Below are 17,436 nucleotides of genomic sequence, written 5' to 3' on the forward strand. Positions count from 1 at the left end.
TGAGCTTGACACCGCGCTTGCGAGCGAGCCCAAGCAACACACAGAGCGAGTGAGTGAGTGACAGACAAAGACCACGGTCTAATCATCGACATCAGCGATTCTTCGATTTTTGACATCGACTTCTTCGACATCGTCACCCAACTTTGACATCCTCACACCGAGTCCGACGAGCTTGGAGCGATCTTGACATATCGGCTTCGAGCATTAGCGTTTTACGACTACTCGGCTAGCCACTTCTGCCCAGCGACGGAAGGCGACATCGGCATTGACACCGCTCATGCGCACCGGCTCGACACTGCTCATTCGGCGGATCTCCGACATCCGACCCAGACACCAGGTGCTTCCCCACACGAGCGCGTTCCCGCGATCGACGACCGTGCTTGCGACATGCGCGGATGAAGTACCTCTATCATAGAGGAGTGACACCCGACATCGGCATCGGCACCGAGCGCACCGATCGCCCTGGACGACATAGTTTACGGATACGACACCTTTGGCGTCTATTCGACTAGCAAATTTTCGCCCGACGGCAGAAATCGGCACATAGCGACACCGACATGCAGGTTACAAGCTACAGGGGGGTTTTTCAGCCCATTCACTCACAGATTCTCCAGGTTACCAGACACAACGCTTTCACAGGCGATTTGGCAGTCATTTTGACAGCAGATTCTCTACGGACACATGCGTTGACAGATGCAGCATTTTGTTGTGAGCACACCTAGTGCTACTGAGCCCTTTTGAGAGCAGATATCCCCGCAGGGATCACTTTCACTGCATGCAGCAGTTCTTGGCGCCTGTTTGAGCGCGGTTTTACTCATGTACGTTGAGTTGCGGGCACTGTCCACTCTACTACGTGTGGAGCCATTTTTGGCTATTTTGGCAGTTTTTCCCGGCCGTTTCTGAGACTCGGACCGGAAGAGCCCTTTCTGCGACTGTGGCTAGTCCATTTGTGTCTGCATTAGCCTTTTGGAGGGTCGATAGCATGAGGTTTTCTTTGAGCTGGGGTGTGCTCGAATGTTGAGACACCTTCGATGATACAGGTAGTTGGAGTTCCCCTTTACGGTACCCTCGCCATAGGATATGTATCTGGATGGTTATTTATGCTTTTGACGCCGAGTTGGCACTCACATAGCAGTTGTTTTCTGCAGCAGATGCCCAGTAAGTGCAGTTGGCACATTTATATGCATTTTGAGTTGAGTTTTGACTCCTCATACAAAGGAGACTCTGCCGGATTTACTTCCCGCGAGTCGTGACTTCCATAGTTAACACTTTTGAGTCTATTTCGGTTGAGATTTTACTCCCGATACAAAGGTTACTCTGCCCAAATTTCTACAGCGTCTCGCCATAGTTTGGCACCTCTCAAACCCTCTTATCAGCGATGGCTTCTTCTTCAGAAAAGGAGGAGTATTTCATTCGGAAGTTCGATGGCAGCAACTTCACCATGTGGAAAGAGCGCATGAAAGATGTTTTGATAAACAAAGGCCTCTCAGAACCGTTGAAAGAGTGCGCAGAGGATGATGATTATACCGAAGCTCAATGGGAGATTTTGGATGCAAAAGCCATGGCTACGATACGTCTACATCTATCCGAATCAGTCTTCTTCACTATCATAGGGAAGAAAACAACCAAGGAACTTTGGGATAGCCTATGTTCAGCATGGGAGAGCAAAAGTGCATCCAACAAGGTTTTTCTCATGAAAAATCTTATGAAGCTCAACATGAAAGAAGGTAGCACAGTTTCTAGTCAGTTAAATGAGTTCAATTCCTTGTTTAGTCAGTTGACATCTCAGGGCTTTAAGGAGTTTGACGATGAACTCAAATCTATCTTCTTGTTATGCTCTCTACCCAGTTCATGGGATATCTTTTGCACAGCCATTAGCAATTCAGCTCCGAATGGCAAGTTAGAGTTCAATGCTGTCATAGATGCGTTGCTCACTGAAGAGATTTGTCGTAAATCTCTCGATAATGCTAGTGATGCAGTTCAACAAAAGCAAAAGTAGAGAGCGAAATCCTCGTAGTCCTAGCAGACACAGGAACCAAAGTAGAGACCGCAATGCCAAAAATGTCGAGTGTTACTATTGCCGCAAGAAGGGTCATTACAAAAAGGATTGTCGCAGTTTCCTAAGAGATCAGAAAAACATGCAAAAGGATAATTCTGGCAAAAGCAAAAGTACAGTAAAAATTGAGGAGCTCCATATTGTTGAGTCTCCCATACCTACCACTGCAGTAGAGGATGCTCCTCCTCTGGTGATGCTCATTATGCCCACAGAGATTCATGCCGAGGTGACAGCAGATGCCTCATATGTTCTCATTTTCACTTCAGATCTCACTCCAGATGCTTTGGTTGCACAGGATGAGGGTTATGCATAGAATTGGATCCTTGATTCTGGTGCAAGTTTTCATGTCACACCGCATAGAGAGTGGTTTTCCTCTTATGCATCCATGCATGGAATAGTCAAGCTTGGTGATTCCTATGAGCTTGACATTATTGGTATTGGTGATGTGAAACTTCAAATGCATAATGGCACTACTTTTGTGCTGCAGAATGTCAGACATGTGCCCAAGCTTACGAAAAGCTTGCTTTCGATAGGGCAATTGGATGATCTTGGCTACACTACAGTTTTTGGTAATCGTTCTTGGATGATCCGCAAGAACAACCTTATCATGATGAAAGGTAATAAAAACGGATCCCTGTACTCTTTGTTTGTTTCGAGTGTCGACGAACACTCTATCTATGTTGCCGAGCTACCATCTCCTGAGTTGTGGCATAGCCGGCTAGGGCATATTAGCCAAAAGGGAATGAAAACACTTCAGCGTTTTGGCTACTTACCTGTGTTAGATTACACGGACTTTCCAATGTGTGAGCATTGTCTATATGGAAAACAGACTAGGTTGACATCTTCGCCATTGAATAAAAAACTAGGGCACCCTCTAGACTTAGTGCACAGTGATTTGTGTGGTCCAATGCCACATAAAACTCTAGGGGGGGCGAACTACTTTCTCACGTTCATAGATGATTCTACCAAAAAGGTGTGGGTGTATCTCCTTAAGCGTAAGGAAGAAGTTTTTTTGACATTCAAAAAATTCCTCGCCATGGTTGAGAACCAATCAGGAACAAAGCTCAAAGCTTTTCGCACGGAAAATGGTGGAGAATACGTCTCCACAGAGTTCAAGGATTTTTGCAAGAAAAGAGGCATTCAACGGCAGTTTACTGCTCCATACACACCTGCAAAAAATGGGATAGCTAAAAGAATGAATCGTACGATTCAAGAGCGAGTTGTCTCTATGATGTCTATGGTGAAGCTTACTCCAGAGTTTTTGGGGGAAGCTGTTCTGACAGCAGTGCACATCATCAACAGGTCACCTAGTTCTCCTTTGAATTTCAAAATTCTAGAGGAATTATGGACTGGCAAAAGGCCAAGCTATGAGCATCTACGTGTATTTGGATGCGAGGCATATGCACATATGCCCAAAGAACTTTGTTGAAAGTTAGATCCCAGATCACACAAATGCATTTTTATTGGCTATGGTGCAAACGGAGAGATGGGATATCGTCTCTGGCACCCAAAATCAAACAAAGTCATTCGTAGCTCACGTGTGATTCTCAATGAATCAAAAATGCACAAAAATCCCATCAAAGATGTTGAGTACAGACATGTTCGTTTTGAGGATGTAGCCTCCGAACCAACTCAGTTCAGTAGTGTTGAACCTACTCCTCAAGTGCAAGATACTACTATTGCTCCGGAGAGAGTAGAGCCCAGCAGTCAGGCATTGAGACCCTCTGAGAGAGTATCACGTGCGCCCGAGCGGTTTCAGCCGGGTATACACCACATTTTGGTCACTGACAGTGGAGAGCCAACCTGCTACAAAGAAGCTATACAAATAGAGGATAGCGCTAAGTGGGAGCAGGCTATGCAATTTGATGTGGCTAATGAGACATGGGATTTGGTTGAATTACCAAAAGGCAAAAATGCTTTACCTTGCAAGTGGGTATACAAAAAGAAGTATACAGCGGAAGATCCCGAGCCTAGATACAAGGCTCGTCTAGTTGCCAAGGGTTTCAAGTAGCAAAAAGGTGTGGATTTTGATGAGATATTCTCTCCAATAGTCAAGATGACTACACTTCGCACCGTGCTTGGCTTGGTTGCTATCCAGGACATGGAACTTGTCCAAATGGATGTGAACACAACATTTCTTCACGGGGATCTAGATGAAGATGTCTACATGAAACAACTAGAGGGATTCGTATGTGAAACCCAAAAACCAAAGAGGACAGAATTGGTTTGTAGACTTAAAAAGGCACTCTATGGCCTCAAGCAAGGTTCAAGGCAATGGTGTCAAAAATTCAACAAATTCATGCAGTCTCATGGTTACATAAGAAGTAAAGAGGATCATTGCTTATACACAAAAAGATTGAATGATGGTTCTTTAATCATCTTAATCTTGTATGTAGATGATATGATTATCGCAGGCAAATCAATTGATGAAATCAATCCGTTGAAAAAGATGTTAAGCACTCAGTTTTCCATGAAGGATTTGGGAGATGCCAATCACTTTCTTGGTATGCACATCAAGAGAGATAGGCAACGTGGAATTCTTGAATTATCTCAAGAAAAGTACATTCACAAAGTCTTGCAACGTTTTAGTATGCAGGGGGGGGGGGGGGGGGGGGGGCAGTCCTTGAGTACCCCAATGCAAGCATACTCCAAACTTAGCAAGAAAGACACTCCCAAGACAGTGGCCGAGAAAGAGGAAATGGCGAAAGTACCATATTCTTCAGCAGTTGGCAGTTTGATGTACGATATGGTAGCCACAAGACCAGACATTGCACATGCAGTGGGAGTGGTTAGTAGGTACATGGCAAACCCTGGCAAGAAGCATTGGGAAGCAGTGAAGAAAATCCTCAGATATTTGAAAGGTACAGCTAGCAAGTGTTTACGCTTCGGAAACAGTGATGCATCTATTGATGGTTACACAGATGCGGATTATGCGGGTTGCGTGGATCGTAGAAGATCCACATCTGGCTATGTGTTCATGTTTGCTGGAGCAGCTATCTCTTGGAGATCGTGTCTCCAAAATTGCACGTCTTCATCTACCACTAAGGCAGAATATGTTGCTGCGTCTGAGGCCAGCAAGGAAGCCATATGGTTGGCTCGTCTAGTGGGAGATTTGGGCATTCACGAGGTTCCAGTACTACATTGTGATAGTCAGAGTGCCATTGCTTTGGCAAAGAATCCAGTGTTTCACTCAAAGTCAAAACACATAGAGGTCAAATACCATGTCATACGAGATGCATTGGCTGGCAAGCGTATCGAGCTTGTCAAGGTTCACACTGACGACAACCCCGCAGATGCTCTCACAAAGAGCCTAGCCTCGGAGCGATTTACACATTGTATAGAACTTATGGGTGTAGGATGAAGCCTCGTCAATGCTTCATCAATTTTGTATAGACTAACTATACTAATGCCACTATTGGCCACCATGACCTTCAAGTGGGAGGTTGTTGGGGTGTAGGCCAGGTGGCCGTGGGAAACCGCCCCTATTTACACTTTCACCTAAATGAATATAAGGAGAGAAAGGGAGAGAGTTGACCTCTCTCACCTTCCTCTCCACTAACCCCAAACCTGCTGTGTACTGTGCTTCACTCCCTTCCCCATTCTCTCCTTCCCCTCTCTTGCACACACTCTGTACACGCGCACAACACCAAGTGTGGTAGATTGGTTACTCTAGTTCTCTCAGGAGCCATACGTCTTGAGTTCAAGACTTTTCAGATAGATCTCTAAGGTCTCTTTGGATTGTTCATACGACATCAAAATTTTTCTTCTTCTTGTTCCTCTCTCTCTCTCTTCTCATCTCATAGTGCAATGTCTCATTTTTTTCTCTTTATTGTGCAATTTCGTCCACCAAACGACATTTCGAAACAATTTCTTTTTCTTGTTAGATTGACTTATCTATGATGAGATTATATAAATGGATGTAATTTGTTATTTGTCTCATGGACCCCATTGGCCTCTTATAGACTTTAATATCTCTCTCTCTCTCTCTCTCTCTCTCTCTCTCTCACACACACACACACACACACACATAGTCTAACGTCTCACCTTTTTGCTCTTTATTGTGCAATTTCTTCCACAAAATAATATTTTGCAAGCCTATGACATGCAAGTGTCCAAAGTAGCTACCGTGCCAAAGGAACCTTTCAAAGCAACATAGAGGTGGATTAAAGCATGTATATAGCCTATACGTGGCCCATTGCTTATGTTCTGAAAGTGCTTGGAAACTCGAGGCTTTAGATTTTGACTTTCAATATAGTTTTTATCAGTTATCATCACCAAAATAAATAAAGCCCTTCTCAATTATTTGATGGTGACTTTTTGTCGAAATGGACAAAGCAAAAAAATGACGTCTCTATATTCTTGTTGCTTTGGGCTACACAAACCGGTAACTAGTGTGATCCAAATGTCAATTTTTTTAAAAAACATTATCTTGCAAAACTCACAATTGTGAGTGGATAGTATTAAGAACATCAAAAATATACACCAACCTCGAGCTCACACCGAGCCTTGAGGGTCAAAGGATTACAAGTTTTCTGCTTGACAGAGAAACCACAGATACTCCTAGGCTTTACTTATTACAAGATGTCATCATGGCATGTATTGTTCTAGATCAGTCCTCTGATACTTGTTTGCCTCCGATCATGTGGATTGTCACTCTGCTCTCTTGTATTTTAAGTTGATGCCCACACATGCAATCAAGAAAATAAATTTTCTTGAAATCATGGATACCAAAATAAGCTTCATCTGGACTAGTTTTGAACCTTGCATGTGCATGCAAACGCTAGCTTCTCATAGTTTTTGTCTCTGATTGAGATGATGAAAGGAACGTGTTGCGATTCCAAGGAATAAAAAGGAGGCTATCTTTTACAAATTGAACCTCTCTTTGTGAATAAACTTTTCATATACTTTGCATGCAAACAATAGTTTCTCATGTTTTTGGCCTGCCCAAAGGGCAAAGGCTATAGAGATCACTTCTCTTTTTGCTGACTAAAATAGAAAAAAGGTTGAGTTATATTTTTAAGCATTTTTTGACATGTCAAAAATGTTGATTGGTTGAAATAAGATAGTGGGTACTCATTAAAATGAATTGTGTAAATCTAATGAACCGCATGTCTTGAGTTTTGAAATATGAAATGAACTCTCGTATATCAAGGAAAAGATTTTGGGTTGCCCAATGCCTTTGGAAGCATGAAACGTTGACAGCCTTACATGTTAAATAATAAAGTCTTAGAGGTTTCACAAATCCCAAGAGTCACCTTTTCATTTTGAAATTTGTGTTACCCACCTTTTCATTTTGAGAATTCGGTTGACCCCTTGAAACTTGAGGTAATAGATTAAAGTTGTCATTTTTGTTAGTTAAAACTTTATGGAAGGAATTTATCATTTGGGGCTTTAACCTTTAAAGATTTTTTATTTTTATTTTTAAAGATTTTAAAGCTAAGTTAGAACTTAAAGATGTAGAACTTTTAAAGTAAGTCTCCTATGATTCAATGAGAACCTAGAGTTTTTTTTTTAGTGGAAGGTAAAACTTTGAATTAAAGAAAGTGAAAATGTTACATGAATCCACAAGTAGGGGGAGGGTCACCCCGAGACGCTAGAGTTTTAAGACTTAGAATTTTAAAGCTTTTAAAGTGGGATTTACAACTTACGGATCTACAGTTTTAAATTTGTGAAAAGGGTTCTAGAGCTTAAAAATGTAGAGTTTTTAAAGTGGGGTGTAGAGCATAGGGATCTAAAGCTGAGGGTGTAGAGTTTAAGGGTGCTTTTTTAATTCAATTCTATGTGCACGCTTATGTTTTTTTTTTTTAAAGCTTAGAGATGTAGTGATTTTAAAGTGGGATCTACCCTCAGATCAAGGCCTAAAATTGACGCCTACTTTTTTTGTCAAGGTCTATTTTGCCTATCAAAACAATCTCAAAATTGCTTGTCATTTTTTGTATTTATATCTTTAAGTTAACGTTATATATGGCCAATTATATAAGTTGATTGCATTACACAAAGCATATGAAAGGAGGCTTGAAAAATTGGATGTCAAAAAGAAATTTTTATCATGCCTGGCAGGCCTTGTGATTTTATCACTTGTTTGTCTCTGATTGAGAGATGCTGAAAGGAACATCTTTTTTTTTTTTTCAAAACTCACAATTATGAGTGATTCTATTAGAATTCCACCAAGAAATATACAAATAAGCATCAAGCTCGTGCCAAGCCATGAGGGGCAGACGGTTACATCAGAGCCTACTTAGAAGTACCTAGTAACATACTATTACCAAAAGCCTAATCTTTTACACAGCAAGGCTCGACCAAATGGCGAGGGTCGCGCTAAGCCAATTGTCCAAGTTTTGTCTTTTACCTATCACATAGATTATCTCCACACGTTTTTGTACAATTTCTGAGAAGCTAGCCACAGAGAGGTCGATATCAAATACACGGCAGTTCCTGGCCTTTCAGATATTACTGAAGAAACAATATCTGACAATTTGAGTACATATTAGAAGTGTAGGACTTCAAAATTGTTTCCCACCAAGGCACAGATCTTTCTTGAGAAACTCTATATATCTTCCACATTCTTTGTATCCACTTGCACACCTTCCCTGTCGGGCCTCTGATTGTCGGGCATTTGATGAAAAGGTGGGCGAGGTCTTCGCTAGCCAATCAGCACCTTGAACATCTATCGAGCTCGACATCACGTGCCTGAATCTTGATGCCTGTCCGCAAAGCCCCTCACAACACCTTCCACAGAAATACTCTCATAAAATGAGGCCATTGTGGATTCCAAATGTTCTTCGTGACCTCAAACCATCGAGATTCCACAGCCATTGTTTCTTCCACTATTTGTTCAAAGGGACAAACCAATCAACCTCGTGCATTAACACTTGGTAGATGCCCTTAGTATGAGGTTTAAAGAATTGTCTACTCATGGGCCATTTCCAAGCTTTTCATTCAAAGGTAGATTCCCAGACCAGCATCATAATATTGTCTAGACCTTCTATAGCTCTATTGACAAGTAGCTTCTCAATGCCATTGAGTTGAAACTGGACAACCAACTGGTCAGAGGATAGAGCTATAGATGTTTCCATCACAGAAGTGGATCAACCGCTGAAGTCCTTTATTGTTCATCCTTCTTGCACTTTCTCTCCAATAAAGGTTCAAAATTACACCAGCATCTTTAGAGAGCCAAGGGACTAGTTCAACATGGAATTCTGAAAGTATCTGATTAATTCACACCATTCCAGTACCCATGTTGCTCTGTTGCACTTTCAAAAGGAACATATTTTATATCACCAACGTACTCATTCCGAGGAATTAAAACAAGGTTTTGTTTGTGGCCACCCTCCGCTTGGCGAGCAAGGAGGCTCATAAGAGGGGAGATTGGTGACGGTTGTCCCTCAGGGTGAGTGTTGGAACTTGTTCGGTGGCACACAATGCTCACGTGAGGCAGGGTCCGGTTGGAGCCCCCAGTTTCCACTTTGAAGCTTGAACACATTCTTTGAGGGCTCTCATTTTTTTGGAAAAGGTGGAGACTGTCTCTCGTGGGTTGTTCTAGAGCCAACATGGTGGCTATGCTCACGTTCTGTCGTTGTGGGTTGTGGCTTCCACTGGAAGAGTGGGCGGAAGTGGCAGAGCTTCCTCCCTTTGTGGGAAATTAAGGACTATTAGGTTTAGGTTATGAAAGCCCATTAGCAAACAACACGAATCACACAATGTAAGGAATCAATATGAAGACAAAGAAAATGAGATTACCAATGTGCAAATGGACTTAAAAGAAAACGAACATGGGAAATATATATATTTTTTTGGCATTATAAAGTCACCAATAGATTCGTAATGGGACGTTTGATAAGCCCTATCTTAATTGGCCATCCGTGTGACTGGACCCTTGAGTCCCTTGAGTCCCTCGGAACAATACATAACATCTTGTAATAGGGAAAGCCTAGGAGTGGTAGTGGTTTTTCTGCCAAGCAGATAACGTGCAATCCTATGACCCTCGAGGCTCGGTCTGAGCTCGAGATTGTTGTGTATTGTTGATGTTCTTAATACTATCCACTCACAATTGTGAGTTTTGCACACAAAAAAAAGTCACCAATAGATTACAACTCCAACCTCAAGCTCATGCCGAGCCTTGAGGGACAGAGGGTTACATCCTAGCTTTGTTACAAGTACCTACTATTGCAAACATCCTTTACAACGAAGGGCTCGATCGGATGGCGAGGGTCACCCTAAGCCAATCATGCGAGTTATGCCTTTTACTTACTATATATATTGTCACCTTCCTTTCTTGTACAATCTCTCAAAAGCTAGAGCCTTGAGGGATAGAGGGTTACATCCTAGCTTTGTTACAAGTACCTACTATTGCAAACATCCTTTACAACGAAGGGCTCAATCGGATGGCGAGGGTCACCCTAAGCCAATCATCCGAGTTATGCCTTTTACTTACTATATATATTGTCACCTTACTTTCTTGTACAATCTCTCAAAAGCTAGAGCCTTGAGGGACAAAGGGTTACATCCTACCTTTGTTACAAGTACCTACTATTGCAAACATCCTTTACAACGAAGGGCTCGATCGGATGGCGAGGGTCACCCTAAGCCAACACCCTAAGCCAATCATTCGAGTTATGCCTTTTACTTACTATATATATTGTCACCTTACTTTCTTGTACAATCTCTCAAAAGCTAGCCACCAAGAGGTCGCTATCAAAGACTCGATAGTTCTATGACTTCCAAATATTACTGAAAAACAGTATTTGACAATTTGAGTACAAATTAGAAGCGTAGAGCTTCGAAACTGTTTGTCGCCAAGGCATAAATCCCTCTTGAAGAACCCAATCTTCCACGACCTTTGTATTCATTTGCACAACTTTCATACAAGGCCTCTAATAACCGGGCATTTCATGAAAAGGTGTCTAAGGTCTTCACTAGCTGCCCTACACCCTGAACATCTATCGGGCCCAATACCACGCGCTTGAATCTTGATGCCAGTCGGTAAGGCCCCCCCAGAGCACCTTCCACAGAAATATCTTCATAAACTGAGGCCCTTGTGGATTCCAAATGTTCTTTGTGACCTCTACCCGACCATTGCATCTTCCACTGCTTGTTTAAAGGGGCGAACCAATCAACCTCATGGATTATCACTTGGTAAATGCCCTTGGTATGGGGTTTAGAAAGTCTGCTACTCATGGGCCATTTCCAAGACTTCCACTCAAAAGTAGATTCATAGATCAGCATCAGAACATTGTCCATGCCTTCAACAACCCTGTTGACAAGTAACTTCTCTATGTCATTGAGTTGAAACTGGGAAGACACCTGGTCTAAGGATTTCCATCACTTGCTATTTCTATCCCAGAAGTGGCTGAGTCGATGAAGTCCTTTATTGTTCATCCTTCTTGCAATTTCTCTCCAATAAGTGTTGAGTAAAACCCCAACGGATTTAGACAGCTAGGGGGACCAGTGAGAGATTGAGTTCTAGAATTATCTGGTTAATTCACCCCATTCCAGTGGCCATGTAGCTCTCTCGCACTTTTGCACCAGCTCTCTTGTGATTCCACTCAGTCTTAGGCTAGCCCATCCTGGGGCTGAAAGTTTGTCATGTACCTCAATCCCTTTCCAATGACCACCTTCTGAGCAAAGTTTTGTCTTATCAATCATATCCTTGGTCATGATAGCCCAGACTGGTCTTGATTTTCGATTGAGACCACAAACTTGGCACACAGAGCCTCAACATGAACAACAGGGTTTAGAATTCTAAGGCCACCTTGGGCCAACGGTCAAGCAACACCTTCCCACTTTGCCCATTGCCATGGCAACGAGGCTTTAGTGTTATTCCTCCATAAGAATCTTTTAACTGGTTTTAAAAACGCCTTCCAGTTACATTTGGCTATTTTAAGGAGCGGGCTAGTGAAGGCAATATATGGGAGCATAAATGAATTAATCACTCTAACCCGACTCTGGAAGGGAAGCAACACATACTGCCACCTTCTCATTTTTCTCTGTATCTTCTCAAGGACCCACTGAAACCTTTTCTTGTGAGTGATGTCCACCCCTAAGGAGGCCCCTAGATGCCTGAAAATCTTGCCTTTAGACACAATCTGCCTTGACTAGACGGATGGGTCAAATGAGTCGTTTTTAGTCAGAGAGATCACTCTAGACTTCTCAATACTACATTTCAATCCAGAAGCCACAAAAAACGTCTACACAATCTCAAGGGCTTTCATGAGCACCTTAGGGCAAGCTTTCAAGAAAAGGAGGGAATTATCTGCGAACATCTTGGCCAGGAGATGGTCATTACCGGGAAAAGTTAACCCATGTATTTCCCCTCGCTCAGCAGCAGCTTCGAGCATCATTATCAAAGGATGTGACCCAATAGCAAAGAGAAGAGGGGTCAGGGGGCATCCTTGCTTGATTCAAAGGAGCCCACAATTCTATCATTAAACAAGAGCTCCGATTGGCTTCACGTACCCATAGTGTGTATAAGCTGACAAAGGTGTGGTCCAAAGACCAATGCTTTCATAACATCTTCCATGAAGGACCACACAATCCTATGATAGGACTTGTCCAGATCTAGTTGAAGCAGTATGCACTCTTGCTTTGTGAAGGCTGCATAATCAATGACGACCATTGTTGTCAGGCTATTGTCATATATTGACCTTCCTTTGATAAACCCATGGCGATGAGGGGAGATGACTCTCTCAAGGATGGGGGCCATTCTACGAGCAACTGCCTTGGCAATTATCTTGTATGCCACAAAAATCATAGCTATGGGACGCCAGTGCTTAAGCTGCGAGCAGCCGACTTGTTTCGGGATATGCTTGATAAGTCCTCTTTTCACATTGGCATCCAAGGACCCCTTGACCAACTCTTGGTTAGCCATGCACGTGACCGAGACCTTAAGGTCGTCCAAAACTCCCTAAAGAATCCAGTCGTTAGACCATCCCAACCAAGGGATTTCTCCTTGCCAATAGCTTGCAATGCATGCGAACATTCTTCTTCAAAAAAGGCCATCTCAAGATGATTGGCTTCGGGTTGGGCGATTTTCTTGTTGACACTCTCGATCAAGGTCGCTCTGGCTTCATCCACTTCTTGAGAGCAGGTCTCTAGTTGGCCAATGATTTGGCTGAGGTGACCCCGCATCATCTTAGCCATAACATCTTTGTCTTGCGTAGCATTCTCATTCTCATCTATGAGTGAGTGGATGGAGCCACAACTCTTCTTGATTTTCAAGGCCCTGGAAAATGTGCTTGATTTGGGGCCTCTAACTAGAGGAAGGTCTCCCTATATATCAATCTCGCTCTCTTGGCTTCCTCGAGCTGTTGCTCAGCTAGATTAGCTTTTGCTTCCAGGCACCTGTTTTGGAGGCCAGCCGAGAAGCTTTTTTGAACGTCAGACTAATAACCCCCTCTTCAAGCTGCTTCTAGTGCTCTTCCCGCGCCTTCTTCACCCGAGGGCCTGAGCTTTTGATCGCTTTTTTGAGATGAGTACCTTTCACAATTGGATTACAATTGCCTTCTATTCCTAGCATTGGAAACATTTAAAAGTCCTAGGTTTTTAGGCTCAATCTTGGAAGACTCAATCTTGGAAGACTCAAAATAGATACAATTTCAAAGTCCAACGAACCCTTGTTAATCAAGGATGATAATTACAATCCAGAAGTTACAAAAGCTACAGAAGTTACAAAAGCTACAGGGATGAGGACTCATAACTTTTTGAAAATTGTCATAGGGTAAGGGGGCCAATAAAAAGCCAGCCCTCAAAAGGAGGACTCGTGTCCCCCCGCCCCTGTCCCCCCCAAAAACAAAAAAACCACTTTAAAATGTATTTGAACCGATTTTGGGACACTAGCACTTGAAAGGTGTGTTGGACAGCGTAGCTAAAAATGGTTCTGGTCCATCGGATCAAGGGTTTGATTCCTATTGGTGTGATGGCTTGCTTTACCCCTTGCAATGGATCACTACTCATATCGATTTTTTGATACACAGGAAAAATGTTATGGCATTGTTTGTGAGCCTCGTGTCGCTGCTTGTGCTAAGATTTTAGCTGTTGGTAGGGTTTAGCACGGGCTTCATTTTGCACCCCTACACGTGCAATTCTGTCCATTGTGTTGTTCTCAACCTACTTGCCCGCTTAGGTGGCCTAAAATTGACCCCTTTACCCTAAGCCTAATCTTCTTCAAAAAACTTGTAGGTGATATCGTTCTCTTGGTTGCATTGTCATAATATTAGCACTCGCATATGCACCCTACAAAGTACTTGTGCATCATTGATGAAAAATGGAATAAAAGAAAATGGAAATCCCACAATTGAAGAATAGACCAAAGGGCGTTGACAAATTACAACGCATGATAGCTCCAAGGGTAGAGCCTTGTTGGCAAGTTCTAATGCAAAACCCATGCAAGTGTGTCACCTAGCCTAGGACTCATCCAAATATTCCAAGAGACACATGTGAGGTTCAACAAGACGGCAAGTTCATAGGGGATTTAATACACTTCCTATGAACTTGGCTTTACTACTAGGAAAGTGTGCATCTAAAAATAAGAATAGGTACTTGTTTGCATATCTATCTTAGCTTGTTGCACATGGTATCTTCAAGACCAAGACAGTGACACTTAATTTCTTAATGGATGAACATACACATGATGGTGTAGATGCCATGTTCAACAAGCTTTTAGATAGCTTTGTCCAAAGGAACTGGCTTGGTTGTTTGAGCATTCATCCTTGGTGATCAAGGTCATTGGTTTGAATGTGGTCAATTGATTCGTTGATGTTCACAGACGAACTTTGTCACTTTGCACGTGTTTTCACACTTGACAAAGATTTTTACCAAGTGCAAAAAGTTATCTCCAACTCCCTTTTTGGTGAGGAGAATGTCACACTTAAGATAGCTTTGTGGAAGAATTTTGTGTGATTTAAAGGATGCCCTTATCGGTATCGGTATTAGGGAGGATAATATAGAGAACCATGCATGGAATTAACATGATAATGAACACTTAATTGCACACTAGAGATAAAAGCTATTATTACTAGCTCTATTCTAAACTTTTTCATCAATTAGAGATGAAGATTCCTCGAAGGCACTCTAGTGAAAGCTAAAAATACTCATCTCCCCTTGCTCCCACTCATTCCCCTCTCCTACCACCCACCCGCGTGCATGTTTGTTGATGTCATGTTGCAAGATTTTCCTTGCCACCCTCACTTGTAGGAGTGAATGCAGGTTGCTCTCGTCAAAAACCTCTTTGCAGCAATGCCCTTGTGGCATATGGAAGATCATGTCCTTGCCCTAAGTGCTGGAAACAATGTGAAAAAATTGCAAGAATGAGATCTAGACAGGCAAGGGCGAGATTCTATGCATTTGTACCCGTGTAGACAAACAGGAGAGAGAGAGAGAGAGAGAGAGAGAGAGAGAGAGAGAGAGATTCTCCATGTCCATGGCTTGGCCAACCCTTGTCCACTCTTGCCCTTTGAGTAGCAGCAACAAGCACCCCTTGGAAGTACCAAATTGGCATTGTTGTCGTCACCTACCACCATGCAATAGGCTCTCTTGCCCACGACCATGCTCGGGTAGCACAACACGCCTCTTCCACTCAGTGCCCTCTCCTTCCATCTTTCACCTTTTATTTCATCTCCCTACTTCAACCACATTTTTCTTCTTAACTCAAGTGGGAATCTCGGTTGATTCCCCCTAATGAGAATAAAAAAGAACATTTTGGCCACCTATTTTGCGGTAGGGTGTAGACACAAACTTGATAACTAGATTGATCCAAAGTGAGTACAAAGAGGCTTAGGCTCATTCTATAGAGCTGGTGTAGGCATTTCATCTACCATCATAGATGACATCATAAGAAGATGCAAATTAGCCCAAACCCACTTGTAGATTGGTTCTTGATTTATTTAGGCCACTTTAGGAACCCTTTTACTAAGTTTAGATGAGTCCACACCCTCTAGAAATGCCCCGCATGGGTACCTACACACTTTAGGTGTCTTTTCCACATGATTCCATGCCACCTAAGCATCCAATAGACATGGGCTGATACACACAAGCATAGGCTAAAAGCTCATAACAATAAAAATCTCCCCTTGGGGTTTAGACTATGACAACCAACAACTTTGACACACTTCAATCCAGGAGCAAACATTCCCAATCCAAGAGACAAATAGATGTCACTCCAATCTAGGAGCCATGAAAAAACCACTACAATCCAAGAGGTATCTCAAGTTTCTAATCCAAGAGCCTGCAAATAATACCTCCCCTCGAACAATGCCGACAAGTTTGGAACCAAGATAATCGAAGCTCATCCCGATGCGACTCCAAAGATTGACAAAAAATAAACTTTGTTTGCCATGGCGCTTGTTCACCCTTCTACCTTTAGTGCTTCATAATTCTCAATGTTGTTGTTACTTCACTAGCCTTCTCATGAGCTTTATTGAATGGAAATGCAAAGCTAAACATTGATGCTAAACAAAAAACTGCTACTAATGCTCTCTCTCTTGAAGGAAAATTTCCCCTTTGATTTCTCTCGTCGCTACCCTCTATGCTTTGGAGCAGTCTTTGCACTTGGAGACTCTCCAAGGCTAGTGTCTGGGCTCTATACAAGAGCACAATCATCATATTATCCCCAAAAATGTTAGATGTGAAAACATAAATTTTAGTAGTTTTGTTCTTGGTTGCAAAGGTTGGAATTTTATCTATCATAAGGCGAGAGAGAGAGAGAGAGAGAGAGAGAGAGAGAGAGAGAGAGAGAGAGAGAGAGAGAGAGAGAGAGAGAGAGAAATTTTCTTTAAAGAGTGTGTGCAAAGAATGGAGCTCGGGAGCATCGAGAATCTTTGCATTGTGTGCATCTTGAAGCAAGTCAAAGTATGTGTGTTTGTGTGTTAAAGCAACCAATTGTGCAAAACCGAGTAGCAAAGAGGGAGTGCAAAAAATTAACAAGCAAAATCTACAAAGTGCACTTGAGCCACTGAAGAACGAGCAGTAGGGACTGATTCTGACAGCGCTCGCCATTGAATCACTTAGCATGTTGTTAGCTGAAGACTAGCGGCCACACACAAACTGAAGATTGACGAAAGGAGAAAAGAAGGAAATCCTATGTTGTCATTCCCTGATTTAGAAAAACCGTAATTTCACTTATAAATATTGGGGCTTGCAGAAGTTTCCAATTTTGTATATTATTTTTTCCATTAGACTAAGTAGGATTTCACTTTGGAACATGAGGATTTGTATTTGGAAGTTATATATACCAAATTTTAACCTTAATAAAAAAACCCTTGTTCATTCAATGAAGTGTCTGTGAGAAGCGTATTCTGTGTACAAGAGAGAGTGAGAGCTTATCTTGATGCTACATGACGCTGGTGGTTGGAATCAAGTGCGGAGAAGTGCAGCATGTTGCCCCC

The sequence above is a fragment of the Adiantum capillus-veneris genome, chromosome 7 (genome assembly GCF_014529385.1).
Source record: "Adiantum capillus-veneris isolate H3 chromosome 7, ASM1452938v2, whole genome shotgun sequence".
NCBI lineage: Eukaryota > Viridiplantae > Streptophyta > Polypodiopsida > Polypodiales > Pteridaceae > Adiantum > Adiantum capillus-veneris.